This window comes from Sapajus apella, unplaced genomic scaffold (assembly GCF_009761245.1).
Source record: "Sapajus apella isolate SASKATOON/1434 unplaced genomic scaffold, GSC_monkey_1.0 scaffold6, whole genome shotgun sequence".
Taxonomy (NCBI): Eukaryota; Metazoa; Chordata; class Mammalia; order Primates; family Cebidae; genus Sapajus; species Sapajus apella.
In genome coordinates this window covers 63,383,702-63,396,182 of record NW_022436946.1, presented here as the reverse complement: position 1 = coordinate 63,396,182, position 12,481 = coordinate 63,383,702, and the positions used below count along the sequence as shown (strand labels likewise).

Genomic DNA, 12,481 nt, shown 5'->3' with positions numbered 1-12,481 from the left:
GAGGATGAGTGCACGCTGCATTTCCAGACGAATTTTTATTGCCCACAGACCAGAAGATTCCCAGGAGGAGGAGCCCCACGGGTCGCCAGCACAGCTGTTTTGGCAGGTGCAGCTGTTTTCGCCCGGTGGCGCCACTGTTTTGACCGGTGTGGTTGTTTTGCCAGCGCCCCAGCTCAGCGGTTCTCCATACAAAATACATGGGTCCAGGTGCCATTTTAGCTGGTGACTGGAGCTCTGGAAAGGCAGACTCGCCCATTCATCTGATTAAAAAGGGGACTGAAAAAGGAAGCCAGGCCAGCAGATTCCCATGCCACGAATCTCAGCGCGACTGTTTCAGCTGGCGCAGTGGGTCACTGCATGGGAAATCACACAGATCCCAGCGACTTTTCAACAGGTGACTGGAACACCTGGGAGACAGTCAACCATTAAACTTAAAAAAAAAAAAAGGGGGGCTCTGAGGCAGGGAGCCAGGTGATCAGGCTCGGCAGTCCCACCCCCACAAAAAAACAGCAATCGGAAACGCTCTGGATTGAGAGTTTCACAACAAACACAGCTGAACCCAGGATGGTCCAGCACTGTGGGGAAGGGGCATCTGCTATTACCAAGGCAGTCCACCACTACGTAAGTAGTTTGCCATTGCTGAGGCAGCCTGCCATTGCCGAGGCAGCCCACGATTACAGAGAGAGTCCGCCATTATAGAGGTGGGCCACCATTGCCGAGGCAGTTCTAACTACACCCGTATAAACAGGACTGCAGGGAAGTTCACACGGCGGAGCCCACAGCAGCTCAGCAAAGCCTCTGCAGGCAGACAGTGACTAGGCTGCCTCCTCACTGGGCAGGGCAGCCCTGAAAAAAGGCACCAGCACAACAGAAACTCATAAATAAAGCCCTAACTTCCCGGGACAAAGCACCTGGAAAAAAAAAAAAGTGGGGTCTATGAGTTCTGCTGCAGCAGACTTAAATATACCTGCCTAGCAGCTCTGAATGAACAACGGAGCTCACAGCTCAGCACTTGAGCTCCTATAAAGGACAGGCTGTCTCCTCAAGCAGCCCCCTGACCCCTGTATATCCAAAGAGTCACCTCAAAAAGACAGCTCAGACTGACATCTGGCAGGTATCCTTCTGGGACAAAGATAGCAGCAGAAGAAACTGGCAGCAATGCTTACTGTTCTGCAACAGCTGCAGGTGATCCCCTGGCAAGCAGGGCCTGGAGTGGACCACAGCAGTCCTACAGCAGAGGGGCCAGACTGTTAGAAGGAAAACTAAGAAACAGACAGAAATAACTTCATCATCAACAAACAGGACATCCACTCAGAGACTCAATCTGAAAGTCAACAACTACAAAGATAACAGGTGGATAAATCCACAAAGATGGGAAGAAACTAGTGCAAAAAGGATGAAAGCACCCGAAACCAGAACGCCTCTCCTCCTACAAGGGATCACAACTCCTCACCAGCAAGGGAACAAGGCTGGATGGAGAATGAGTGTGACGAATTGAAAGAATCAGGCTTCAGAAGATGGGTAATAAGAAACTTCTGAGCTAAAAGAACATGTTCTAACCCAATGCAAAGAAATTAAGAATCTTGAAACAAGATTTGACGAAATGCTAACGAGAATGAACTTAAGAGAGGAATGAATATAAGTGAATTGATGGAGCTGAAAAACACAAGATGAGAACTTCACAAAGCATGCACAAGTTTCAACAGCCAAATTGATCAAGCAGGAGAAAGGATATCAGAGGTGGAAGATCAACTCAATGAAAAAAAAACAAGAAGGCAAGATTAGAGAAAAAATAGGTAAAAAGGAATAAACAAAAGACTCCAAGAAATACGGGACTATGTGAAAAGACCTAATCTATGTTTGATAGGTATACCTGAATGTGATGTAGAATGAATCCCAGCTGGAAAATACTCTTCAGGATATTATCCAGGAAAGCTTCCCCAACCTAGCAAGGCAGGCAAATATTCAAGTCCAGGAAATACAGAGAACACCACAAAGATATTCCTCAAGAAGAGCAACCCCAAGGCACATAATCGTCAGATTCATCAGGGTTGAAATGAAGGAGAAAATGCTAAGGGCAGCCAGAGGGAAAGGTCGGGTTACCCACAAAGGGAAGCCCATCAGACTCACAGCAGATCTCTCAGCAGAAACCCTACAAGCCAGAAGAGAGTGGGGGCCAATGTTCAACATCCTTAAAGAAAAGAACTTTCAATCCAGAATTCCATATCCAGCCAAACTAAGCTTCTTAAGTGAAGGAAAAATAAAATCCTTTGCAAACAAGCAAGTACTCAGGTTTCATCACCACCAGGCCTGCTTTACAAGAGCTCCTGAAAGAGGCACTAAACATAGAAAGGAACAACCAGTATTAGCCACTCCAAAAACATACTAAATGGTAAAGAGCATCAACACAATGAAGAAACTGCATCAACTAACAGGCAAAAAAGCCAGCTAGCATCAAAATGGCAGGATCAAATTCACACATAACAATATTAACCCTAAATGTAAATGGGCTAAATGCCCCAATCAAAAGACACAGACTTGCAAATTGGATAAAAAGCCAAAACCGATCGGTGAGCTGTATCTAGGAAACCCATCTCACATGAAAGGATACACAAAGGCTCAAAATAAAGGGATGGAGGAAGATTTACCAAGCAAATGGAGAGCAAAAAAAGCAGGAGTTACAATTCTTTTCTCTGATAAAATAGACTTTAAACCAACAAAGATCAAAATAGACAAAGACACTACATAATGGTAAAAGGATCAATGCAACAAGAAGAGTTAATGATCCTAAATATATACGCACCCAATACAGGAGCACCCAGATACATAACACAAGTTCTTAATGAGTTACAAAGAGACTTAGACTCCCACACAGTAATAGTGGGAGACTTTAACACCCCATTGTCTATATTAGACAGATCAATGAGACAGAATATTAACAAGGATATCCAGGACTTGAACTCAGACCTGGGTCAAGCAAAGCTAATAGACATTTACAGAACTCCCCACCTAAAATCCACAGAATATACATTCTTCTCAGCACCACATCGCACCGACTCTAAAACTGACCACATGATTGGAAGTAAATCACGCCTCAGCAAATGCAAAAGAATGGAAATCATAACAAACAGTCTCTCAGACCACAGTGCGATCAAGTTAGAATTCAGAACTGAGAAACTAACTCAGAATCACACAGCTTCATGGAAAATGAACAACTGGCTCTTGAATGTTGACTGTATAAACAGTGAAATGAAGGCAGAAATAAAGATGTTCTTCGAAACCAATGAGAACGAAGACACAACATACCAGAATCTCTGGGACACATTTAAAGCAGTCTCTAGAGGAAAATATATAGCAATAAATGCCCACATGAGAAGCAATGAGAGATCTAAAATTGACACCCTATCATCAAAATTGAAAGATCTAGAGGAGTAAGATCAAAAAAACTCAAAACCTAGCAGATGACAATTAATAACTAAGATCAGAGCAGAACTGAAGGAGATAGACACAAAAAACCTTCAAAAAATCAATAAATCCAGGAGATGGTTTTTCGAAAAGATCAACAAAATAGACAGACCACTAGCCAGATTAATAAAAAAGAAAAGAAAGAGGCATCAAATAGATGCAATCAAAAATGATAAAGGGGATATTACCACAGATTCCACAGAAATACGAACCATCATCAGAGATTATTACAAACAACTCTATGCACATAAACTAGTAAACCTGGCAGAAATGGATAAATTCCTGGACACTTGCCTCCTCCCAAGCCTAAACCAGGAAGAAGTCAAAACCCTGAATAGACCAATAACAAGGTCTGAAGTTGAGGCAGTAATTAAGAGCCTACTACCCCAAAAAAGCCCAGGTCCAGATGGGCTCACAGCTGAATTCTACCATATATACAAAGAGGAACTGGTACCATTCCTTCTGAAACTATTCCAAATAATCCAAAAAGAGGGAATCCTTCCCAATTCATTTTATGAGACCAACATCATCCTGATACCAAAACCCAGCAGAGACTCAGCAAGAAAAGAAAACTTCAGGCCAATATCCATGATGAACATAGATGCAAAAATCTTCAATAAAATACTGGCAAACCAATGGCAACAGCACATCAAAAAGCTTATCCACCATGATCAAGTAGGATTCATCCTGGGAATGCAAGGCTGGTTCAACATATGCAAGTCTATAAACGTAATTCACCACATAAACAGAACCAAAGACAAAAACCACATGATTATCTCAATTGATGCAGAGAAGGCCTTTGACAAAATTCAACAGCACTTTATGCTAAAAACTCTCAGTAAACTAGGTATTGACAGAACGTATCTCAAAATAATAAAAGCTATTCACAACAAACCAACAGCCAATATCATACTGAATGGGCAAAACCTGGAAGCATTCCCTTTGAAATCTGGCACTAGACAAGGATTCCCTCTCTCACCACTCATATCCAATAAATTATTGGAAGTTCTAGCCAGAGTAATCAGGCAAGAAAAAGAAATAAAGGGTATTTAAATAGAAAAGGAGGAAGTCAAATGGTCTCTATGCAGACGACATGATTGTGTATCTAGAAGACCCCATTGTCTCAGCCAAAAATCTCCTGAAACTGATAAGCAACTTCAGCAAAGTCTCAGGATACAAAATCAATGCACGAAAATCATAAGCATTCCTATACACCAATAACAGACTTAAAAAGAGCCAAATCAAGAATGAACTGCCAGTCACAATTGCTACAAAGAGAATAAAATACCTAGGAATACAATTAACAAGGAACTTAAAGGACCTCTTCAAGGAGAACTACAAACCCCTGCTCAACGAAATAAGAGAGGACACAAACCAATGGAGAAACATTCCATGCTCATGGTTAGGAGGAATCAGTACCTTGAAAATGGCCATATTGCCCAAAGCAATTTACAGATTCAACGCTATCCCCATGAAGCTACCAATGACTTTCTTCACAGAACTGGAAAAAAGCTACCTTAAACTTCACATGGAACCAAAAGAGAGCCCGCATAGCCAAGTCAATTCTAAGCAAAAAGAACAAAGTGGGAAGCAACACACTATGGGACGTCAAACTATACTACAAGGCTACAGTAATCAAAACAGCATGCTACTGGTACCAAAACAGAGATATACACCAATGGAACAGAAAAGAGGTCTCAGAGGCAACACAACACATCTACCACCATCCGATCTTTGACAAACCTGACAAAAACAAGCAATGGGGAAAGGAGTCCCTGTTTAATACTGAGAAAACTGACTAGCCATGTGCCGAAAGCAGAAATTGGATCCCTTCCTGACACCTTACACTAAAATTAACTCCAGATGGATTAAACACTTAAACATAAGACCTAACACCATAAAAACCCTAGAAGAAAATCTAGCCAACACCATTCAGGACATAGGCATAGGCAAGGATTTCATGACCAAAACACCAAAAGCCTTGGCAACAAAAGCCAAAATAGACAAACGGGACCTAATCAAACTCCACAGCTTCTGTGCAGCAAAAGAAACAGTCATTAGAGTGAATCGGCAACCAACGGAATGGGAAAAAATTTTTGCAGTTTACCCATCTGACAAAGGGCTGATATCCAGAATTTACAAAGAACTAAAACAGATTTACAAGAAAAAAACAAACAAGCCCATTCAAAAGTAGGCAAAGGATATGAACAGACACTTTACAAAAGAAGACATACACGAGGCCAACAAACATATGGAAAAATGCTCATCATCACTGGTCATTAGAGAAATGCAAATCAAAACCACAATGAGATACCATCTCACGCCAGTTAGAATGGCGATCATTAAAAAATCTGGAGACAACAGATGCTGGGGAGGATGTGGAGAAATAGGAACACTTTTACACTGTTGGTGGGAGTGTAAATTAGTTCAACCCTTGTGGAAAACAGTGTGGTGATTCCTCAAGGACCTAGAAATAGCAATTCCATTTGACCCAGCAATCCTATTACTGGGTATATATCCAAAGGATTATACATCATTCTACTCTAAGGACACATGCACACGAATGTTCATTGCAGCACAGTTTACAATAGCAAAGACCTGGAACCAACCCAAATGCCCATCGATGACAGACTGAACAGGGAAAATGTGGCACATATACACCATGGAATATTATGCAGCCATCAAAAACGATGAGTTTGGGTCCTTTGTAGGGACATGGATGAACCTGGAAACCATCATTCTCAGCAAACTGACATAAGAACAGAAAATCAAACACCGAATGTTCTCACTCATAGATGGGTGTTGAACAATAAGAAGATCACATGGACACGGGAAGGGGAGCATCACACACTGGGGTCTGTTGGGGGGAAATAGAGGAGGAACAGCAGGGGGTGGGAAGTTGGGGAGATATAGCATGGGGAGAAATGCCAGATATAGGTGATGGGGAGGAAGGCAGCAAATCACACTGCCATGTTTGTGTACCTATGCAACAATCTTGCATGTTCTTCACATGTACCCCAAAACCTAAAATGCAATAAAATTTAAAAAAATAAAAAAAGAATTGCCTCAATATTTAAAACTATTTCAGTAGTTTATATTCGAAATTTTAGATTAAGAACTTCTAGCCTAAATCCTATGTTTGCTAAAATTAATTCTTGAGCTCCACGTTCCCTTACTGTACAACATCAAACATCTTGAGATTTTCTCCAGCATTTAGAAATGACCACTAAAAATTAATCAAAATTAATAAATATAACTTAAACCGCTTTCCAAACAACTCAGAAAAAAAAGTACATTTATGGCAATAGAGGGTGATATTAATAATAAAAAATAAAAATACTGTTTTTGACAGGCAAACCACCCAGCCTTCCTACTTCCCTATTTCTGGTATTTTTGGTTCCCATAACACCGCCTCCTTAGAATGTTCCCAAGTTTCTTAAATTATATGGCTTTATCCTATGCTTTTTTGTCTTCTATGTGTTCTTACTGAGCCAAATTATTTGCTCAATCTGATTTCAAATAAAATTCAAATCTCTAATCCCTGCCTGTCTCCTGGCCTATCCTGCCTTATAAAATTTGTTCAACTGGATTCTACAAGTAAGTTCAAAACTGCTTTTAATGTATCATATATCCCAATAAGTAACAGCATTCATCCAGTTATTTCAACAGAAACTTGGATCATCCTTGATCATTTCTTCTTCAACCAAACCTAGTCAGTAACCAGGAATACCCAATCTCCTAAACACCATATATAATCAAATATTTTTTCCTCACGTTTTCCCCTAATAAAAAGATACACACACACTAAATATTTTGGCTCAAAAAAAGGTATTAATTTGGGGGGTGGGGGTATAGACTGAAGCCAAATGTCCACTTGCATTATTTAATCCAATGATTTAGTTCCACATACATTATTTTGGATTACATCATATAAAACATATTTAGAGGCTAGGTGGGGTGGCTTCATGCTTGTAAACCCAGCAATTTGGGAAACCAAGGTGGGAGGATCAGTTGAGGAGAGGAGTTCAAGACCAGCTTGGCAACATAGCAAGATCCCATCTCTACAAATATTTAAAAATTAGCTGGTGTGTACCAGTAGCCTTAGCTACTTTGGGAGGCTGAGGCAGGAAGGATCACCTGAGCCAGGATTTGAGGCTGCAGTGAACTATAATTGTGCCACTGCACTCCATCCTGGGCAATAGCATGAGACTCTGTCTTTAAAAACCATAATGAATAAAAAATAAAATATATTTAGAAATATTGCTTTTATCCATTATTATTATTATTATTATTATTAGAGATGGAGTCTCACTCTGTCACCCAGGCTGGAGTGCAGTGGCATGATCTCAACTCCCTCCACTTTCCAGGTTTAAGTGATTCTCCATCCCGCCTAGGCCACTCAATAGCTGGGACTGCAGGTGCATGCCATGATGCCCAGCTAATTTTCATATTTTTAGTAGAAATAAGGCTTCATCATGTTGGCCAGGCTGGTCTTGAACTCCTGATCTCAAGTGATTCACCCAGCTCAGCCTACTGATGTTATAGGTGTGAGCCACTGCACCTAGCCAATGCTACGTTTTTTTTTTTTTTTTTTGAGACAGAGTTTCGCTCTTGTTACCCAGGCTGGAGTGCAGTGGTGCAATAGCAGCTCACTGCAGTCTGCCTCCCAGATTCAAGCAATTCTCCTGCCTAAGCCTCCCAAGAAGCTGGGACTACAGGTGCCCACCACCATGACCGGCTAATTTTTGTAATTTTAGTAGAGATGGGGTTTCACCATTTTGGTCAAACTCCTGATCTCAGGTGGTTCATTCGTCTTAGCCTCCCAAAGTGCTGGGACTAAAGGCATGAGCCACCACACCCACCCATTTTTTAAAAATTTATTCAAACTTTTTCAACTTATATTAGTTTGGTATATTTTGATGTTTACATAAAAAGAATCAGGCTGTATATATTCTTTCACGTCTTGCTTCTTTCATTCAACATTTTTAAAAGTTTATCCACATTGTTGCTAGTAGCCTCATGATACAGGTATTCGATGTTATGACTTTACCACAGTTTATCTGTCCATTCAACTGCTGATGAACATTTGTGCTGTTTCCAGTTTGGGCTATACAAACAATGCTACTCTGAACCTTCTTAAACACAAACAGAGTCTCCAAAGTATATATCTGAGAGAGGAACTGCTGGGTCCCTCATTTTCATACCAAACAATTTTTCAAGTAGTTTTTCAACTTATATTCCTATCAACAGTGTATAAGAGTTCCTGTTGCTCTACATCTGCACCAATACTTAGCATTTAGTATTACCAACTTTTGAAAACTTTGGTGAATGTGGTATTTCCCAAATATGATTCTAATTTGAATTTCCCTATTAATGAAATTGGGCACCTTTCCATATATTTATTGGCCATCTGATTTCCTCTTTGGTTTCAGAGAAAGGGTCTCACTCTCTCACCCAGGCTACAGTGCAGTGGTGTGATCATATAGCTTACTGTAGCCTCAAACATCCTGGGCTCAAGTGATCCTCCTGCCTCAGCTTCTTGAACAGCCAGAGCAACACATGCACACCACAATTCCCAGCTAATTTTTTATTGTTTTTTATAGGGATAGGGTCTCACTTATGTTGCCCAGCCTGATGATATTATTTTCTTCTGTCCATTTTTCTACTGGATTGTCTTCTAATTGAATTTGCAGTATTTGCAAATATTTTCTCCCACTGTACAGGTTAAATAGTTACAAAACATACAGGTGAAATACCCCCAAATATTTCCTCCCATTCTACAGGTTGTCTCTTCACTCTGCTGACTGTTACCTTTCCTGTGTAGAAGCTTTTTATTAAGTTGGTGCAAAAGTAAGGTTTTGCTGTTTAAAAGAAAAAAAAAAAAAAAAAAAAAAAGCAAAAACTGCAATTACTTTTGCACCAACCTAATAGTTTAATATAGACCCATTTGACTTTTTTGTTTTGTTGCCTATGCTTTTAAGTCTTAGCTATAAGATATTTTTTTTTTTTTTTTTTAAGATGGGGTTTCACTATGTTGGTCAGGCTGGTCTTGAACTCCCAACCTCAGGTGATCCGACCGACTTAGCCTCCAAAGTGCTTGGATTACACGTGTGAGCCACCGCGCCCGGCCAGCCATAAGATTTTTGACTAAAGTCCTCCCCTCATTTTCATCTAGTAGTTTTATAGTTTGAGGTCTTACATTTAAGTCTTTAATCCACTATGAGGTTTTTTTATTATGTGATTGATAGTAGTCTAGTTTCATTCTTCTGCATAGAGATATCCAGTTTTCCCAGCACTATTTATTAAAGAGGGTATCCATTCCCCCATGTATGTTCTTGGTACCTCTGTCAAATTTAGTTGACTATAAATACATGGATTTACCTCTGCAATCTTCTAAAATCTTTACAGGTTTCTATATAGGACTCTAGTCTACTTAAGCGTGGCTACTTTTTAAGAGTTCAAATGTATACCCAATGTCCCAGTAGCATTTCTTGAAAAGTTGACTCCCTCCCTATTCTGCAGAACGATGCTCACAAATCAAGTGTCCACAGATGTACAGATCTGTCTGGGGCTCTTTGTTCTGTTCCACAGATCTACCGATTAATTTTAAAAAATTAATTAAATTAATTTTTTTAAATTAAAAAAATTGATTAAAAGTCAAGACATATGATAGAGTTCTCCAACCTTGTTCTTCTTCTAAAGTGTGTTATCTACTTGATCCTATGCATGTTTATATAAATTACAGATTCAGCTTCAAGGTATACACAGACACAACCTGTTTGATCTTGATTGGGACTGTACCATAGCTTGAAATCAACTTGGGGATACATTTACATCTTTACAATATTGTGGTTTCTAAACAACGATAACGATTTCTATTTACTTGGGTCTTCTTTAATATCTCTCAATAAAAGTTTACAATGTTCTCTGTAATGGTCATGCACACACATACTCTACTAGGTTTATTCCCAGATACTGCTTCTAAGTACCTTTGGTATCAGCCTTTAAACTGCTGCCAGAGTTGGATTTCTGAAACTAAAATCTTACTTGGTTTCATTGTTTAAAACATATTAATATCTCTTTCTTCCTACTTAGATGATCAAGTCTGAATTCTACACCCCTTACCATGACACATTTGACCATAACTTATTTTTCTAGTCTCACTCTATTACATGTATTCTACCTTCAAGATACTCCAAACATTACCAGCTGATTCCCTCTTTCATGCCTCTTGTACATGCCAGTCCCTCCAACTAGAATGATTTCCTTATCTGCCTCCTGTCGATTTCTATTAATCTTTCAAGATTAGACAAATGATGCCTTTCTAAGTCTTCCCGGTTTCCCTAAGAAGAACCTTTCTTTCAGCTGGATTGTCAAAGATAGGTAATATGTAAACATAGAGCTAGAGTAGAAGAGCATTTAAAGTAGAAGAAAAGAGTATAAACAAAGGCATTGGAGCAAAAGAATATAAGGGATTCAATTTTGCTAAAGTATGAAAGGAAGTAGTAAGAAATAATACTGGTAAGATATACTGGTATCAAAGCACATAGTGATTTTCAGAGGGTTCCATACACAGATTTCCTAAGTTAATAAAGAGAGAGCAACGAAAGGATTTTAGATATGGTCAAACATGTACTTTAGGAAGATTAATCTTACTGTGTTATATAAGACAAACTGATAGAGGGCAGGAAGAGGACTGAAATCCTGGAGATTAGATAGGAAACTTAGTACAGTCCAAATAAGACACAATGAAAACTGAATTAAGGAAAGAGTAAAGGAGATGAAGAGGAAGCCATAAATTAGACACCAAATAGGAAAAACTTACAGAATCTGGGAACTAAAAAGATGTGTAAGGCAGGGCATGTTGGCTCACACCTGTAATCACAGCACTTTGGGAGTCTGAAGCAGGTGGATTGCTTGAACTCAGGAGTTCAAGACCAGCCTGAGCAACATGGCAAAACCGCATCTCTACTAAAAACACAAAAATTAGCCAGGCATGGTGGTGCAGACCTGTAGTCCTCAGGAGGCTGAGGTGGGAGGATTGCCTGAGCCCAAGAAGCAGAAGTTGCAGTGAGCTAAGATCACGCCACTACACTCCAGCCTGGGTGACAGAGAGAGACTCCATCTCCCAAAAAACAAAAACAACAACAACAAAAAGATGTGTAGTGAGAGCATGGGAGAGAAAATCCAAGAGTTAATGGTAAAATTGCAAATGACTGAAATGACTATAATACCATTAACAGAATTACATGTTGGTTCTGAAAAGATGACAGGAGATCAGGTGGTGATGTCTGACTGGATATTAGAAAAGTACAACTAAAGGTCAGACTACATTTAGAAATATTTACATACAGGTAAAAATTAAAATAATAGATTCTGTGGAGACGGGCAAGAAGAAAATTAAGGACAGAGCTTCGAAAACGCCTATATTTAGGTTTATAGAGATAAGGGATGATTGTGTAGGATGGAAATGCAATGATAGGACTGGAACAGTTAAGAGAATAGTATGCATTAATGAACCCCAAAGGCAAAGAATTTCTAAAGGAAAGAATGCTGCAGAGGAGGTCAAGAAGACTGAGGAGTGAGAAAATGTCTCCATTAACAATGAGATCACTGGCTGGACACGGTGGCTCACTCATGCCTGTAATCCCAGCACGTTGGGAGGCTGAGGAGGATGGATCACCTGAGCTCAGGGGTTCAAGACCAGCCAAGGGGAAAGTGGTAAAACCCCATCTCTACTAAAATCACAAAAAAATTAGCTGGGTGTGGTTGCGGGCACCTGTAATCCCAGCTACTTGGAAGGCTGAGACAGGAGAATCGCTTGAACCCGAGAGGTTGAGGCTGCAGTGAGCCAAAAATCACACCACAGCACTCCAGCCCAGGTAACAGAGCAAAACTCCATCACAGGAAAAAAAGAAATCTAATTACTGATAACCAGCAGGTAAAATAGTAATTAAGGAACAATTTATAAAATAGAATGGAGGATGTGAGGGAGGTTGTAAGATGATTCTTTGGA

The 12,481-nt window shown here is 39.9% G+C and overlaps 1 protein-coding gene across 14 annotated transcripts in view; it reads right to left on the bottom strand.

Annotated features, from left to right (window-relative positions):
- Window positions 1-12,481, bottom strand: part of SNX14 (sorting nexin 14) — a 103,019-nt gene that overhangs the window by 17,460 nt on the left and 73,078 nt on the right. The window lies entirely within an intron of this gene.